Genomic DNA, 19,617 nt, shown 5'->3' on the forward strand with positions numbered 1-19,617 from the left:
AATTATTCTATATCAAACTAACTATTCATTCTTTTTCAATAAATATTGCTTTTCTTTAAAAAAAAATATTGTTAATACCTTGAAATATTTAAAGAGTTTTAAATATTTTAGATAATCACAGACACACATATGGAAGGTAAGATCGCAACTTAGCGAGCAGCCGCTAATTTCAAAGTCTCAGTTAAAAATTCGCTTCCAACACATAGTTGAAAAAACGCGTATCCTTATTCAACTGCAAATTACAGTTGAATTAAGGAAACCGGTCACCATCGAATAGCGATCGAAGAAGCTGAAGCAGAAATATCCAAATATGATTGAGAACTTGGATAACATGGTGTGGAGACCAGGTGATTACTACCACCATCTGCCCTGCGATTTAAATAGTGGTAGTGTAAAAGTGTGAACGTGAACATTAATTATATTCTTATTACATATTTATTATTCCATGTTTTGGCAACAGTAGTTCTTGTGTACGATATGGATTTTGAGTTTTTAGAATAACGGTGTGCGTAAATTTTAATAAAAGTAAACAGTAAATGAACTGCGTTTGTTTTGTTTTTCTTTTAAAAGTTGTTTCTTACAGTAGTGCACTGTGCTCATGCGCTGGAATTGCCTTCGTGTTATTCTAAGAACGAATGCCAGACTGTTACCAATAGCCCATTAGTGTATCTGTAGCCTATTAGTGTAGCATATTTCATGTTTTACAAAGTTATTCAAGGTGCAAAATGCAAATGTTAGTGACGAAACATATTAAAAATGAATAGCACTGACTTGACCTGCATTGTTAAATAACTCATTCAAAATTCTCTTTCCTTATTTTTGCATAACTATCTAATAGGTCTAAAATTTATATAGTAATGCTTTGATTACGTTGTTAAATAGCTCACTCAAAACTCACTTTCCCTAGATTCATATTTACCTTTCTAAATCAATAATAAAACAAATGAGTTTTCAATTGTATTATAAATTGAATGAATGCACGATACAACAATTATTCATCAAAATTTTAAATAATTGTCATAACACTATAAATAAAGCAAGTGCGATTTTAATTCAATTGAACAACTTTTGTTACATTTTCTACATTAATGTCACGAGTCATCATCGATTTTTCCATTGTTTTATTTAATAACCTTCTTTTAATTATTTTACGCGTGCTTTTGAAAATGTTTGCATTTCACAAAGCGTGTTCCTAAAAATAACTTTAAAGCACGCGTCGGTGCAACGTGCTTTCCATAATCTCTCAGGGATTCGATTTTAATTTTACATGAAGATGAAAATTATTTCTACCTGCCGCCATTTTATATCTTCAGTTCAGGTAAGTTTTTAAAATATAAATACAAATACGCACATAGAATTTTATTCGATGATTATATTTTGATGCAGGTTGAAATAAGATTATTATTCGTTAACTTGGATTTTTGACTTTTTTTAAAAACCCTTTAGTGTAGTAAAATTTTATTAAAATACTTAAGCTTATAATTTGGAATTAGGAAATTAAATGTATCTAATAATTCTGAATTTAAAATAATAATGTTAGAAATATTTTTCTGACTATCAAAGCCTCTTATCTTGAATTGTTTTGTTGCTAATTATATTTTATTTTAGATTTATTGAAGGTTTGAGCAGTACGAAAACAAAAGAGAGTCACTTCGAATAACTTTTGATCTTATAAAATGATCTTCATGTTCTAGAACTCAATGTTTCGAGGGGGTCTTCAAATATGCTTATTAATTAGTTCTGACGATATTTAAGTTACGATATCAGACACAAAAATGTACTTTCTCTGAATGAACATACCTTTTTTATGATGGATTCCGATTTTTGACCTCCAAAATTCAAGGGGGTAGCTGCTATTTGGGAAATATGGCTCCCATAGTTTGGTCAGGAGAGAGACCCAAAGTTTGAACCTCTTAATGCTAATTTTACTTGTTGCGTAATTCGATATATCTCGAGAACTTTTTAAGTGAATAGAAAAATTTTTGGACACAATTGTAAAATCTGTCCAAAGATAATTCCATACAAATATAATTTTTAAAAAAATATTTATTATTTGATTTAATAATAAACGAAAAATTTTAAATTGTAAAGTATACAATTTGTTACATTATTTTAAAGAATGTAATTTTACGAAGCAAAATGCCAAGTTTGATTGAAATCAGTCGCATATTGGTCTTGAGAAATCTAACTTTAAAAAAATCGTGTATTTAGAACGTTCTAGAGCGTGAACATCATTAGATCAAAAGTTATTTAAGATGATTCATTTTTTTTGCGTACCGTACTAATCAGTTATAGTTCTCATAATTAAATCAAATTTTTCATGAGAAAGATACCTAATGACACATTTTTTACCTTCGTCGCCTTGGCAACTATGTGTCCCGCAGCAGCAACGCTATTCTTTTTATTCACACGGCATTTAATGAGTATCTATAACTCTTAACTGTATATTATTATTATAATAGTCAGCGGTGGACTGCACTCAGTAATTGCCCCAATTCTAACCCCCACTCCTCAAGGTATGCGCATTGCGCTTCTAGGTAGGTCTCTCTACTCATTGACACGTGAGGGGTGCAATTTATAAAAATCATGCACTATCTTGACGATAAGCTTCTTCCTGGGAAAGAAATATGGCGAAATATAATAAATCAAGTTATGCCAGATTTAAATTTGTGATATTGCAGTCAGGATTAGATTTATAATTAGATTATAATGCATTTCGAATAGAATCGTGATTTAAATCATTTGATTTTTTAAAGACAAATTACTGATTTAATTCAGCTGCGATAATTTTTATAACAATTAATATAAACATACCGAGTAAAAAAATATTAATTTAAACTTAAAATATTTTCATATAATATAATTAACATTCTTAACGGTGTCATTTTTTTAAGAGTCTGATTTCATTGATAATGAGCGTTTTTTACTGAAGCTATTTTTTAATACGAAATAATAAAAGGCATATGCCTTGAAATTTATATATTAGTCCTTTCATTATTTCCTTAAAAAATTTATTAATTTAAATTAATAGTGATTCGTTTTACTAAAAACAAATCAATAATTTAAATACAAATATTGATTGAAAAAAATATATTTTATGCATAAAATATTTTTCTTCAATAAAATTAACAAATACAATCTTTTGGGGTGATTTTTTTAAATCTAATTTTATTGATAATGATGATTTTTTACAAAGAAATATCGAACGGGATATGCATCTAAATTATTATGTTTCAAAATAGAGTAAATGCGAATAAGAGTGATATGAAACTTTTAAATTGTAATGTTCTATTAAATACCTTTAAAATATTTTTCTGTCTAAAAACGCATTTCAATTATACCCATTTAGTTTTTTTGCTAATTAAAACCCGGAGCTTTTATATCTTATTAAATATATAGTTAACGTGTATCACCACTTGCTCAATCCAGAGTGACATAATTTTTTTCCTTCCAATTACATTTTCGCATCTAAGCGAATTTACTCTTCATTAGGTATCTAGTTGACAAATTGTCTCCCAATTTTTAATAAACATCAGCAAGTTGAGCTTGTAAAATACAACTATGAATTTTCTTAACTCGGGGATTAGTATGTAATAATTTAATAACAATTCCATCTATTTTAGTAAAAATTTCAAAAATTTTCTGCTCATATTTTTTTTCTAAGTAATATGTGCAGAAGTTTGTTTGATATATAGAATGGTTAAAATTTGTTTGAAATTCACTAAAATGTAACTACTTCGAAAGTATCTTGCCATCTTAAAATTAAAAATTTTTTTTTTCATTGTTGAAATATAGTTTGTATTTTAAAACTGTAGAAGAATGTTTTTTTTTTTTTTAATGGCGGGCACTTGGAGCTATTGTCCATTGGCCACAGAAAGTGCCAGAACTGCTAATTCTCTTTTCGTTACCCAGTGGGCACCTGTGGCGAAGCCACGGCGGTGGAACAGCGTCGCCCACGTCACACTACCACAACCCGTTTATAGGGCGGGTCACATTCACACATTCACACACAAAGGAGAAAGGACATAGAACACAGAAAGAGGGAAAGAAACATCCATGCCTTGCCCGGGATTCGAACCCAGAACCTTTCTGATGCAAGGACAGTTCTGTGCCCCCTACACAGACTGGTCGGCAGAATTACAACACATCAAAAATGTCTATCAAATGAAAACTGCATAATTGACCGATTATTATTGGCGAAGCCATGATTTTATCAGAAACCGTTTTACTGCATGATTGGAGTTGCTGTGAGCGCAGTAACACCAAGGGGATCATAAAATGTTAGCAGTGCAGCCCACTAGGTATTAAAAAACCATTAACACAATCAGCTATCACCGATTATAATATTATAATAATAAAGTACTAGCGTAGGGGAAAAGTGAAATTTCTGGCTAACATGGTAACGAAGCGTGGAAAAGTGGCGCACAACTGTGAAAAGCTTATTCTATTTTCAAAAGCGATAACACTGCATAACACGAAAAATGTTCTTTCAGTGATAATATGTGTAACTTATGTATTTTTGCCTGAAAATAATGAATTAGTAATTATTTTTTGCTTGTTACGTACTATTTCCCACAAAACCCATATTTTATCTTGGCAAATTTACGCATTATAACAGCACATAATAGAGACAATTTGCGGAGTTACGGTTAACATTAACGCTATCTGAACTTCCAAGCGCATGCGAAAATTTCGTATCAAGTCCCAACATCTCTATGGGGTAGAAAATGAGGTTATCGTAATGCTTTTGGTAAGACAACGGTTTGTAAAATCTCTAAATGTATAACTTGCAAACTAGTCAAGTGCGCTCTCATTGCCAGAATGTCCTCAACCTGGCAACTTTAGTGACATTTTCAGCGATGTCTACTTTTCTTCAGTTTTGAGGCTCTCGATGCACTAGGATGTGAGAATTCACTAGAAACTTGGAGAAATTTCTCTTACAAAAACAGTAAGTTATGGATCATTTTAGTTTTGATATACGAATCAAGCTTCTTCCGTTTAGGCAGAATCATGTAGTTTAATCGAAAGAAAAGAAAAAAAGACGTTCATAATTGTTGCAGAATGCTATCGAGGTTATTAAATCAACTCAAAAACGTATTTTTTGAACCATATCGCATCAACAGATTTAAATTTTTGATGCCCTAGATATAGGAGTCAGAAATACCTTCAGGTTTTAGTCATCTTAAGTATTGACGCCCTTGAATTTCATTTCTATTGTTTAATATTTAGTTTTATTTTATTTTATTCGTTGAGCTTTATTTTACACGATTCTCTAATAAATGATTCTTTTTCTGTCCTATTCCAGTATTGCTCATGGCAATGTATTCCGCTTTAATCTACTTATTCCAGGCACCATCGCTTCCTCGATTTCTTTCATTAGTTTCTCTTTTCAGTTTTTTTTAATTGGAAACTGTGCCTCTTCTTTTTTCTAACAATATTGCAACTTTGCCTTTTTTCCCTTTTGTTTTCATTATTCACGTGGTGTCGTACTTCGGTTCTCGAAGCATGTGGTCTTATCTATTATTTCACTATGAAGTAAAGCAAGTTTTTATTTTTATTTTTTATTTTCATGTTTATATGGTCACAAGTTCAGTCATAAGCTTGGACCGATACTCATACTTCTCTAGCATTTCGACTTACATCTGGATCTAATTCTGCCAAAAGACAGTAATCTTTGCATCGATTACGGCATTTTAGCGCCAATAAATAAATAAATGTTTGATTAAATTTGAGTTTATTCTAAAGAAAGTTTTGCGATTAACTGCAAAAGTGACCAAATCGAGAATATGATAGAGTTTCGATTGGTGTTTCGGTATAACAATAGATTAGAAACTTGGTTGTAAATCTAACAAAACACTCTACGGAGTTAAGGGGAAATGTCTATATATATTCATAACATTCATTATTTAAACTGTTCGCGTCATAGCCTTTGCATTTTTGAATATCAATTTTCGGCTCAAAGGAGAGATTTAATTTAGGCTATTCGACTATTCGACAATTGTTCGTTGTCAAATGCAGTTAGAATTTTTCTAATTTAAAAATACTTCCAGATTGCCACCAACGGTTCTGAATTTAAAGACTTCGAAGAAAATTAATAATAGTTAAATAAGAGTAAAACTAGGCAGTCTTAGAAAACTCAATTTCAATATGCCATTTACCATATGTCATTTACCAAGTCCATTTATTCTAATTATTCTTTCAAAATTTCACGAAGAATTAACTATTTAAAAATAGCACAATAAAAAGTAAAATCATCATACAATTTTTATTAAGGTATTTTTTTCTTTAAACAAAATGTTTATGTTGTATTTAATTTCAAATTAATAACAAAAAGACTCTCAAGAAATAACAATTAACGCCTGACATTTCAGTAAAGTCGTGGCAACAGCTTGTAAAACCACTTTCTGTCGAATCAGAAAACTGTGTGAAGAGTAAAAACGATTTTTCTCCGTTGCCAGTACTTTCTGGCTTTTCCATTACTCTGGCTTCAAATCCTTTAGATAATCGCATTTGCAAAATGTAACAGTCAGATTTTTCATTCTACTTTTCGCTTTTAAAGGTTATTTTTGAAGAGGAAAAAAAAAATAAAGATTTCTGCTAGCAGAATTTAACACAGGAACTTTAGTGCCGTCTTAAAATGAATACGTTTATTAACATTTCTCTCTTACTATTTTTTGTTGTTGATATTCTATGAGTAATATTACGGACATATTTAAATAAATTAAATACAGTAAGGCCTTTTTAAGAAAATTTTCAAGGAAAAAAAAGGAAACGTTTTAAACGGTAACACTTTTTAAGCGTTAAAGCTGAAATTATTTAATGAGGAAAATGCAGAAATTAGTTATTCTACAGATTATTTAGTTAATGTGCAAATTAACTAAGGTTATTCGTTCCCCTTTGCAGAGGATCAAAATTGCTGCGATTGCATGCCTTCGGATCATCCTCAGGGATGATCCGAAGCCCATAGCCCTTAGTGCAGCTCTAGTGCAACGTAAATAAAGTACGTACCTACCTACCTCGTATAGTAACGGTTTACCGGAAAATCTCATTTTCAAAATTATAGTTCTTGTTACTCTTTGTACTTTTATTTACGTCGCCCTAGAGCAGCACAGTGGGCTATTGGCGATTGTCATAGTTCTTATTACTACACATTTAGTAAAAATGCAAAAATGGAAAGTAAATTTTTTCCGAATAAATGGATTTTATACCCATGTTCTAAAGGTATCATGATAAAACTACCAAAAAGTTTTTCATAACTGCCATTCATTTCTTATATTTATTTGATAATTTCAACTTTTTGATGTCTATGCCTTTTACCAAATAGAATAGAAAATTTTTCCTAATACATATATTTACCAATCTTAGAGAGAAATCTGCCTAAATAATGTTTTCGAGAGTTTTAAAAATATTATTCTCGGAGAGATGAAGCTATTGTGTTTTTTTATGCATCTTCTAGTGAGTCGTGGGATATATTTATTTATTTACTTACATATGAATTCAAAGAATAGTTAATATTTTTTCAATTTTAAAAACGGATAACTCAAGTTTAAGAGAGACATCAGTAAAATACATCCCGTGTTATAGAAGGATTTGATCCCACAACATCCACGCTCCACAGCGGTTATTAGAACTGCGATATCGCACGTAGGCCCCTGCATTTAGGTAGGTTCTTTATTTACGTCGCACTAGAGCTGTATAATAGGCTATTGACGACCGTCTGGGAGACATCAATGAGGATAATTCGAAGACATGTCATCGCAATTTCGATCATCTGCGAAGTGGAAGGCTCCCCTACTTCGGTAACTCGACGATCTGAATACGAAGTCGAGTACTTTACAGTAGAACAATTTAACGAGGACTGATATCGCGCACCCTCGGTCTCTATGCAGGAGGATCAAATTGGTAACTCACCCGCTTATTGACCGCAGCCAGTGACGATTGACTTCGATGTTCTACTGGGAACCGTGTCTTAATCAATCTTTTGTCAATGCGGGACCCAATATTTTTGATAAGAAAATTTTTATGATCCCAGTAATCTAGTGAAAAATTCCTATCAATTAATTAAATTTAACATATGAAAGTAGCTCTCACATAAAAGTCGTGTTTGCATAATCAAGAATCAAATGTATCACCTTGAAATGTAAAAATAGACAAACAAATGTTATTAGTCATTATTTTGTTTTAAACTAGTAAAACTCTCAAGCTTATAAATGTTTTATATGGATCGAATTAATATGCGAAATTCGGGCTGATGTAAATGGAAGACGGATGGGCACAGATTCGATTTTCTAAAATAATGCCACGGGGCCTTTTAACTGAAAGTGGATATTTTAAAATTCTAAGAGAAAAAAATTTAAAAATAGTTTTTTTTTGTCTGACAATGATTTTTATGGAAATTATAGATTGTAAAAGTTTGTATCTAAGGGCTACTGAGCATATTTTACAGAAATGAAAGAAAAAAAAGATTTCTTTAAGAAAACTGGTTTTAGTATATATATTTCAGAAATTTAATTTAATATGAATTATTGAAAGATGTAAATTACAATTGTATGTCATTCTGTATGGAAGTTAAAAGGTAAGTAATATCGAGTCATAAAGCTTAGCTGTCACTATCTAATCTATATGAAGTTCCTATTGAAGCACCATACATCTGGGAAAAACATACAATAATTAATGTTTTTATTATTGGTACTTTCATAACTTTACTTTTACTTCAGTTTTTTATGACGCATCTACAAACTATGCATTTAGTGAAATCCTTTTAAAATATTTATTGCTCGTCTCACCCATAATCAACAAAAAGGGCAATATTATAAAAAATGTTTATACAGGCTAACTTCGTTAACGCAAAATCGGTGAAACCATAATTATTTCGTATTAACCGAATTTCGTCTTATCCGATACATCACGAAAACAATTTATAACGCACTATGCACTGCTCAATACATTTTTGTTTTGTTTAATGTGCTTTACTTTTGGCCTCTTAACTCTTAATTTCTTGTTTACGAATTCCTGCTCTTAACTTCATTAACGTTTAATTTATGATACTAAAATCTGTTATTAATTTGTGTAATCCCTTAACTTCATTAACGTTCAGTTTATAATTAAATCTATTATCAATTTACAATGTATATGTTTAAATACTGCGTATTTTTATTAATTATTAACTTTTACAGATTATTATTATGCTTTATATTTTAATTATGCAGTATTAATTTATTTATAATTGTTTATTACCGCATTTTCTTTTTTTCAGTCATGCACTGCCTTAAGATATATTCCCAAATCTTTTTCTTCACTATCAGTAACCTGATACCATTTTGGCACCCTATCCTATTACTCCCGTTTCTCCGCAGCTGACACCTGCATCCTCTGGTCAAAAAAAGCGTGGGAGGAATAGGGTCCTTTTGCTGCAACTGGACCCCTTTGCTCTTCACTTTAAAATTTTATGTCTTGTCCCCTTAACCTTGTGACTAGGACTGGGCGATATTAGAAATTATATATCGTGATGCATCGTCAGTTTTGCATCGCGATATAGCGATGTATCGCGATATAGTACTTTTGAATTTCATTTACTTGTAAGGCACAGAAAGTCAGATTTCTATCAAAACTCCATACTCAGATTGATTTAAATCAATTTATAAATTTGAAGATATATATGTTTTGCTTAGGAAAGATATTAAATAAATTGACTGCAATGTACAAATCTTACTTAAAATATTTATTGAAATGTTTGTCTAGAAATTCATAATACGCTTAAAACAAAGTGTTAAAAAACTTTTTTTTAAAGCGTTTTTTACAAATTAATATTTTCTTGTACTATTATGCATAAATAATTACATAATTATTAAGTTCGATCTTAATGTTCAATTTCTAAATAAAAAAGTAAATGCAAGTTTTGTTACATTTTCTAAAAATGATCACGCAAATAAATGAAATATTTCTTAATTTGAAAATAAATAATAAAAAAATAAATAAAATTGAAATTTATCAATATATTTACGTAACAGTATAGAAAGAAAATTTAAAAAATAAGTTCGTTAAAAATTATTTGTATGCTTAAAACAACGTGCTAAATAAATTTTAGAAAGAAAAACGCTTTTAAAACAGTATTTTTCATTGTTATTATTTCAGATAAATAATTAAATTAAATTGAATAATGACCTAATTATGAACGAAAAACAAAGTAAGGTTTAATTTCTTAAAAATAAAAACAAAAGAATTGTGATATTCGATAACATATTTAGCTAATTAACAAATAATATGAAAAGAATATTTTTAAAAAAATTATTATACTTTTTAATAAAACGAAGTGCTAAATGATTTTAAAAAAAATATTTGAAAAAACGAATAAAATACGCAAACCTTTCAAATTTTTTTGAATGAACAAAATTTTTTTGAATAAACAAAGTTGACTGATTTATGTCCAAATCCAAATGACAAAAAATAAGTTTTGTTTTAACTTTATTTCTAAAAATAAAAACAACAAGATTTATAAATTTAAAATCAGTAATAAAAACCTATTAAATTATTAAGAGTTTTATCCAAAAAGTTTTTAATTAATTAAAAGAAAGTAAAAAAATAACCTAACAAATTTAATTCTTTATGGGCGCCTTAAATTAGATTTTCGATAATTTTCTCATTTAAAAATTAAAAAAAGTTTTGTTAAAAAAAAACTTATCTAATTAATGAAGAAACTCCTCTTTATATATTCTTTTCAATAATAGATTGCCTTCAGAATATCGGTAACATCGGCGATCACGAAGTTAGTCCCACTGAAAATAATCTACAAGAAACGATATCAAGTCGCTACAAAAAAAAAAGAAAAAAAAAACTAAGAGGTGCGAAAACGAACATACGAGATTACGATATATGTTCTCAAAACTCTGATTCTGATTCTACAGCTCACCAATCAAGGCCATTTCAACATAACGAAACGAACATCGTCTTCCACAGCGCGAGTCGACATCGAAACGTAAGAGAAGAGTCTTATATCGCTATATTGTTTTCTTATATCCTTGCGTGTCTTTTTTCGCTATATCGTTTCGCGCTCGTTGTCTTTACTCGACGGCTTAAATCAGATTTCTGATGCATCGCCTTGAATGAAAGTCGCTGTATCGTCTTGCCGATATATGCGTTAAATCGATATGTCTCGATACATCGATTTATAGCCCAGTCCTACTTGTGACTTTTTCTCTCACAGAGGGTGAACTTTTAATTGCGTACTGGACGGAAATAACTTTTTTTTTTAACCTTTTAGCCCTTTTGACCCTTTTCACACGGGAGTGTGGAGCCACGTGTTTGTTGCACTGTCCCTTACTAGGTTCTCCTGCCAGCCAATAATTTCTTAAGGGAACAGCCTACTTTTTTTTCTTCATTGGCCTATCTAGTACCCCTTTTTTCCTGTTTGACCCTCATCGGTTATTTTACAATGAGACCAAGTTTTCTTAAGGCGATGCATGACGAAGAAAAGGTGACTGACAATCCTTTATTATTAATGAGAAGATACTTCTTTTGGTGGTGCAAAATGTTTGAAAATACCTTGTGGAAAATTTATGAAAAACTTGTGTTTATGGTTATGCTTAGTGAAATGTCCAAATGATTTCGTTTGAGAGATGAGTGTGAAATTATACCGAAATGTCACAGCAAAAAGAAGAATAAACAATATATATAAGTACAAAATCTTGTGTGTTTTTTTTTCCTCCCATGCAGCAATCACTGTGTCATCGCCATGTTGGATGAGTAGCCATATTTTACTTAATAGTTAGTACAGATAATAATTAAACTCACAGGAATGTGTTTACCTTAGTTTTTGTACATGCATTTCTCCTTATTATTTTGTTTCTCTTCTTTATTTCTAAATTAATGACCCAATGGACCTATTGGGTTATTCGGTGTTTAACAATGCTGTACCACCACTATTCGGCCTATTTAAACGCAATTTAAGAAATAATATATAACCTTACTCTATTGATTTAATTATTAACTTGTTTTTATTCATCATACATTCTTGTGGGTTTACCTCTCCACATACACAATCTGTTTGTTTTTCCTTAAAATTTCATGTGTCTAAAATTCAATTATCTCGCCCGCCATTTTTCGAGGGTTAAACATTCATTTTATAAATCATTTTATTCTTAACAATTTTTTATTGATCTTAACAATTATTTGTTTTTTAATTCCTAGCATGCACATCTAAATAATCAAATATTTAAACCCTTAAGACATTCCTCAAAATGAATGATTGGAATTTTATTCGCATGTGTAGTTTCCTTTCACGATAATCAGCTTGAAAATTTCAAGTTAAACATGTAAAATACAACAATAATTGATTGTTGACTCACGGGACAAAACATGCGTTTCACGCAAAGCGGTTATGCGTTAGTGAGGTTCAACTGTATAAATATAGTTGTTTACTGGTATCTTTAAAATGTGGAAATATATAATCTAAGGGTGTTTGATTTTAGTTTTTATTAATCAGTAATGGTTTGTATAAAAGATATGCCAGTGAAGATGGATGGATGGATGGATGGATGGATGGATGGATGGATGGATGGATGGATGGATGGATGGATGGATGGATGGATGGATGGACGGATGGATGGATGGATGGATGGATGGATGGATGGATGGACGGACGGACGGAAGGAAGGAAGGAAATAAATAAATAAATAATTAAAAAGTAAGACGTTGACCACGACTTAATGATACTCATCATTACATTATTAAAAGATTCACTGAACTTTATAAAGGCTAAAAAATATTCGCTTGGAAATTCCAGGGAAGAACGTAAAGTAAGTTTTAAATAAATTATTACGGAAATCACAAACTGTAGCAACGCTATATTTATAATAAATAAAAAAATGAAAATAATTTATATAAAAATAAAAAGAAATAGCTTGAATTTTGAAAGGGAAATAAAATCTTTTATAAATTCGTGGTGTTAAAGAAAAATTTTTTTTTTCACGAAATAGCAAGCAAAGTAAGAGTGTTATTTTCACGACTCCATTTACACTATGCAATTTCGAACTATACATTTTTGTGCACAATACAATTGATTTAAAAACGCTTTACTCAATAAATTGCTATATTAATAAATTTATAAGATGGTGGGGAGTTAAACATGCAAATAATTTTCCAATGAAAAATAAAGAAAATATTAATTTTAAAGTATGCTGACAATTTATGAAAAATTTCTTTTAAGTTGTTACTGATCATGTAGAAATTCCTAATCTCAATAGAAGTCTTCAGTCCCTATGATCTAAAGACTCAATTCAATACAAAATAAAATAAATTACTTGATGGAATGTGGGAAACAAACTTTTGAACTTTAAACATTCGTTAATGAGCACATTACATTGCGGAAAACTCTTGATTCCGTTTTTCAGCGAACTACCCTAGTTAATCTGTAGATTAGTTTGGTAATATGCATATTAACAGCTTTCGAGTTTTAATGGCAACATATATATTTTAAGATTCATTTACAGAAGTTCTTGTATACGTAATGTTGGGTTGTTCGGAAAGTAGTTTCGTTTTTTCTCCACAAAGTCTAGAATTAGGTTGTTTCTTATCCAATTCCGCTACTAAACCGCTTATTCATTATACGTTTTGACAGCTGATATAGCAAGGTTTGTTATTGAAAAAGTTTGAAAAGTGAAAAGCAGAATTTTCTTCATATACTTTTTTACCTCTTGCACAATCGAAAAGGTAAAAAAGTGGCTCAAGCAAAAAAATTTATTCTATATGGAGAAGATGTATTGGCAGTACGCCAGTGCCAAAACTGATTTGAGAAATTTTGATCCGGCGAAAGTTCGATTATGCTTCACGAGCTCGAAGGTGCATCACACCAATTTAAGCTGAAGAAGACACAATAGAGGCATTAATTAATGCAAAACGGCGAATAAAAATGTGTGAGATAACTGAGACATTAAATTTATCGAATTTCACAGTTCTTGATCATTTGAAAATTCTACGGAAAAGTAAGAGCTTGATATATGAATTTTTCATGTTCGTAAGGAAAGATATTTGCTCCATCGCGTTGATATCCGCGATTTGCTTCTCAAACGTCAAGAAAATTATTCATTATCGGAGAGCATCATCACTGGGGACAGAAAATGGGTTGACAATAACAATTATCTGGTCTCCATAAATTGTTTTCAGACGGTTAAATCTTTACTTAAATGAAGAAGACAAAAGACACCTGAATCAGTTTTTTGCCATCAAAGGACAAAAGTTTTATGCGCGTGGAATCATGCGTTTGCCAGAAAGATGGCAACAGGTATTAGACCAGATACGATTCAATAAAATATTCACTATGAAAAAATCGCCTTTAATTTTCAAAAAAAAAATTTACTTTTCGCACAACCCAATAATATTATACACATATTGAAATTTAACTTAGATATTAACAGACATCAAGTCCCTCGCCTTCTGACGCTTTCTTTCTATGACTCTATATCGTATACTCTTTATACTATTGATTCACACGTTTTTTGAAACAGGTGTAAAGGTTAATAAAGAATAAGTGCTGAAAAAAAAATGGCAAATTTTTTTTTTTTTTTTTTTTTACATTCACTGGAAGTTACTGTTTGCAGTCTAATTATGACCTTTTAATAAAACTGCTTCCAAATGAATCAAAATAAAAAGAAAGTATAATAATAACATTAAAGTAATATTTTTTTAAAAAAAGTGATTTAACGCTGAAAAAGGTGCAAAATATAGTAAATCAGAATAAACACAAGATGGTACATATCGGCAGTAGGCACCATTTGTAGGGTCCTGGGTGTTTTGGTAAAGGTAGTTAGCGTGAACAAGTACCGAGAAGGAAATATCCTCTGATGATTCATTTTTTATTCAAAAAAAAAAAAACTTTAAAGACCCACAGTTAAGCCGCTGTTGCTTACGGGGTAGATGGTTTGCCTCACAATCAGGTGACTGAGGTTCGAATCCCAGAGGCTGCTGGTTGATACGAGTTCTGCTCCCGCCTCTCACCAACCATCAGTGCTTGCGTGAAATATCCTCAGTGGTAAACGGATCATGTGTTAGAATCCTATTGACGTTGGACTAACGTGGCTTTTCGTGGTTTTCCTCTCTAAGTAACGCAAATTCTGGTTAGTTCTATCAAAAAGTCTTCTACGAAGACTAGTTTGTCCGAATGCTTGATCCAGAAGTTTCCCTTGTCTTTTTTAAGTTGGGTTCGAAATTAAAAGGCCCTGGAATTGAACACTGATAATCGTAAACTCAAAATTGGATCGACTGTTTGACGCCGGTTGTAAAATAAAATGAAATGAAAACCCAGAATTTATGATTTCGGATTGTTTTTGGTAATAATTTAGGTATTACGATTAATATACAATTTTTTCAATTGCTACGTTGTTTACAAAACCAAATTCTTATATTGAATGAATAAAACACATCAAGATAATGTTTGAGTAGAAAGTCATTCGACTAGGAATGTTTACAACTCGTTTAGAATATAAAAACATTTATTTCATTTCTATCTGAAAATATAAATGCAGAGATCTTTGATTGGTAAAAAAAGGAGAATATATACATATTTTTTTATATTCAACGGAAGTTGCTGTTGGAGATGCAAACTCATTATTACCTTAAAAAAAAATCTTTTCCAAGTGGAAGTTAGATTAACTCAAATGAGAGAAATTCTATTGTCTCGTTATTTTTGAAAGAAAGAAAAATATGAAGAACTGAAAAATGCATAATTAAAAGAAAAAAAAACGATATGATTCTTTTCGAAAACCTTATTAGCAATGGAATTTGCTGGCAAATGCTGCTTTTTAAACCAGAAATTTCGAAAATGAAGTTCATTAAAATACAGAAATTTAGAAAAGAAATATAGTTGGAGGGAATGTTTGAAAATTTCTGGATTAACGCAATATTTTCAACGAAATATTAAAAGCGAGTTTATTTCTAATTAAATAGGAATAGACAATATTAAAATTGTAATAATCACTGTCAATTGGGGTTAATTATATCATTTTTCTGGGTAATTTCGCTGGCTAGTTTTAGTTGCACTGTTTTGAGTTTGATTGCTAATTTTCTTGCTGTAAGTTCTTATTTTAGAAAAGATTTGATTCATATATTTTAAAATTGTGTGCGTTTTAAAGGTAAGGTTTTAAAACTTTATTCATATTTAAACTAATATCACTAAAAATTTATGGTATAAAAGTAAATCAACAAATTTGTACGGTTTTTTATCTAAACATTTTTAGACATAATCTGAAGCATTCTTTTTATGATAGTTTGCTTCCACTGATTATAATTCCTTTTTGATTTTTTCTTTGTTATAAAATTATATTTTAGTTTCCTGTACGAATTAACAAAACCCGCAAATGTTTTCCATGAAACTATGCCTGTGAACATTGAAGGCACTCTTGCTTCTGTATGGCCAACAACAATTAATAAAGAATGCCATGGTTTAGCATTGGAGCTTTTTTAATTTAATGACTGCAGTTCTGATAACATCTTGAACATTTCATTAGGAATTTAATATCTGAAAAACTTAAGTTGCAAAAAATAAATTCTTTTATTTTACACTTTCATTTTAATAATTAATGTCACGTGCAGTATATGAACATTACGCAAAATGAAACAAAAAATATGATCGATTGATCAGATTTTTCAAGTTCAACCAATTGAATTCGACTTCCTGTCGTTTACTGAAGTCAATAATTAATCAAAAACTATTTTCTAATGCAAATATTTAGAGTTATATATCTTTGAAATTTGATTAGAGAGTATTTTTAAATCATCCCAGTTTATATGATCTGGTAAATCTATGTTACCATACTTTTAACATCTAAGTTCTTATAACTCCATGTTATAATTCTACCATGCAATAATAAAAGCATTTTAATATTTCCATACAACCAATTAATTGGGCCATTTTTCTTTGTTTAAAATATCTAATTAATCAAATAGAATGTATTATTTTATTCTATAATGTAGGTATTTAATTTGTTAATGCAGGTATTCTATTTGTTTGTCTTTGAATTGGAGGTAAAAATTATGCTGTTCATTTAACTCATAGATTCTCAACCTTTTTAACGTTGCCGCCCCCTTAAGGAGCAAAAAACATTTCAACGCCCCCCTTCGTGAAAATGCAGGGAGGTGTGCTGAATTATAAGCAAAATCTTAATTTCTTTACGCTTTAAATTTGTTTGGTCTCTTTAAAAAATATAATGTGCTCATTAACTCGATAATTTTCTCGCGGCAGGTAATTGCAGTCTATTTGTTATAATAAAAATAAATACGTTTAATGAAAAAAATACAACAAAGAAACCTATGCTTAGAAAAATAATTTATTCTCAATTAGATAATTAAAAAAAACAACCAAAATGATTTTTAACACTAAAAAGTAGTATCAGCGAAACATTCAAGTAACTATGCTAGTGGGATGATTGTACTTAATGGTTCAGAATCAATTTCTTAACGATCGGCTCAATACTTTTAGTGAGATGAAGACGCTAATCCCCTCGTAGCACAATTTTGAGTAGATTTCGCCTTTTTGTGATAAGATCTGTAACAACATTGATTCCACGTTCGACAAGCTAGGGGGAAGGGGAGGCAATTAAAAAATGTTTAATGATAGTCTACAGTCCAGGATAGAAACGACTGATGTTACCTTTAAGCAGAAATTCTGTGAGACGATCATCATTTCAAAGTTTACTTAGTTAAAAGTTCAACCAATTCCTCGTAAATCTGAACCTCTGTTGTTTCAATATTCACAAAAGGGTTCAGAACCCATAAACCCATTGAGGCACTTCTAGAGAACAAAACATCTTTAAAACGGTCAGAAAAGTTCATGTGCAAAGAGTCAAGGTGTTGACAATATTCTTGTGCGTCATCAGAGTGAATTTCTCCTACTTGGCTGAACTCATTCCAACCAAAATTCTGCCTCCACGAAATGAGTTTTTTTAGAAAGGCAGAAATAACTGGTTTTGTAGGGATCAAATTGAGCTCGTTACCTTTAAGATGTAAATTATCACCCTTAAATTTTGCAGATAAATCTGTCAAAGTCTTTCTTAAATTCCAGCAATCTGTCTCTCAGAGCTACATCTCTGTTTTCGAGGACCTCAAGCATAGAGTCGAAAAGATTCCAATACCTATTGAGACAGAAGCTTTTGGAAAGCCAGCGAAGTATCGGCAAGTGATTGAATTCTTTATCGGTTTTCTTTCACAGCTGTCTGAATAATCAATCGTAGAGATCATTTCAATGAATTTTGTTCACAGCAGATATGGCATACTGCAATGATTGATGCAAACGGTTGCTGAGATTTTCCCCTACTAAATGCTTTCTGTGAATCACGCAGTGAACAGCTAAGATATCTGGTAACTTCCCTTCCAAAAGAGCAATGTCGACCCACCATTGCAGGAGCCTATCAGTGGTAATAGACATAATATTCTCAAGAGGAATGTTTTTCTCTTTAAAATAATCTTTGAAAGTATTAAAAATAGATTTACCTTTGATATCTACAATCAAGCTTCTTGCAAAAAGCATCTCTTGAATAATTTTTCCTACCTTTACTAACCGGACCTATGCTTACAGTAAAGCCTACATTATCTGGCAAGGTTGATTTATCAACTTTAAGGGAAAATTCGTTCGATATCAAAAGTTTGCGTAAAGAAATTTCAACGTCTTCAGAAAATTCATCATTTCGTCGCCGCACTGTATCGTTGCTTACGGGATATTTTTTTATTACAATGGATGTGACTGGATGGTTTAAAACTGTTTCTAAAACATCCTTGACAAACGGCAATATCAACTCTGCTCCGATGGTATGAGCTTTCCCAGATTTAGCAATAAATTTTGATATATTATAAGAAGTTATTAAACCATCGTCGAATTTTTGTGATGAAGTTGCAAGTAACCCAGAGACCGAAGGTGCCTTCAGAAGCGTGAAAGAAGATGTTCATGAAAAATGTCAAATCTTTATTTTGTTTGTCAGGATAAGTTTTTTGCAAATGCTCCTGATAACGGTAAGATTTCATTACCTCATTAGATAAAACTTTATTACTAAGTAAACACATGGGTAGTTGAGAGTTCAACAGTGATTGAACAAATCCCAACTTCAAGTATGTGGCACTGTATTGATGACACCTCTTTTTATTAACCAACATTGTTGGTGACAGGGGAAAAAACTGTAATGAAGCTAAGAAAAACCATTATAAGAAACACGGGTCAAATCAAAAATTCATTCTGAAAGAGCAATGACTTCAATTTTCACCAAATGGCTTGAATAAGTCAAAGGCAAAAGGTACAGACTCATGCGCTGAGGTGTGTTGGTTCGGATCGAAGAATAGGTGCCGTATAAGTTCGTTTTATTGCTGGTACAAATGGTGTATCGGATAATCTTTATTTATTGTATTAATTTAATTTTTTTCTCCTTAATATTAATTTTAGATTAATTTTATTTATTAAATAAATCTTAATTTAATAATTTTATTTCTAAGTTTTAAATTTGAATGACAAAACATGCTCATCGCCCCCTACCGCCCAAAACATACCCAACGCCCCCCTACTGCCCAAAACAAGTTCACCGCCCCTCAGCATACTCCCAGCGCCCCCAGGGGGGCGGTATCGCCCCCGTTGAGAACCAA

General features: G+C 30.9%; 1 long non-coding RNA gene across 1 annotated transcript in view; it reads left to right on the forward strand.

Moving 5' to 3' along the window:
* Positions 1-1,178: 1,178 nt before the first annotated feature.
* LOC139427023 (uncharacterized) overlaps positions 1,179-19,617 on the forward strand; it is a 41,398-nt gene continuing 22,959 nt past the window's right edge. Inside the window, exon 1 of the long non-coding RNA XR_011638155.2 lies at positions 1,179-1,318. This is a non-coding gene — a long non-coding RNA (uncharacterized LOC139427023). The remainder of the gene's footprint in view (positions 1,319-19,617) is intronic.

The sequence above is a fragment of the Parasteatoda tepidariorum genome, chromosome 3 (assembly GCF_982258835.1).
Source record: "Parasteatoda tepidariorum strain Cologne lab strain chromosome 3, Ptep-v5.0, whole genome shotgun sequence".
NCBI lineage: Eukaryota > Metazoa > Arthropoda > Arachnida > Araneae > Theridiidae > Parasteatoda > Parasteatoda tepidariorum.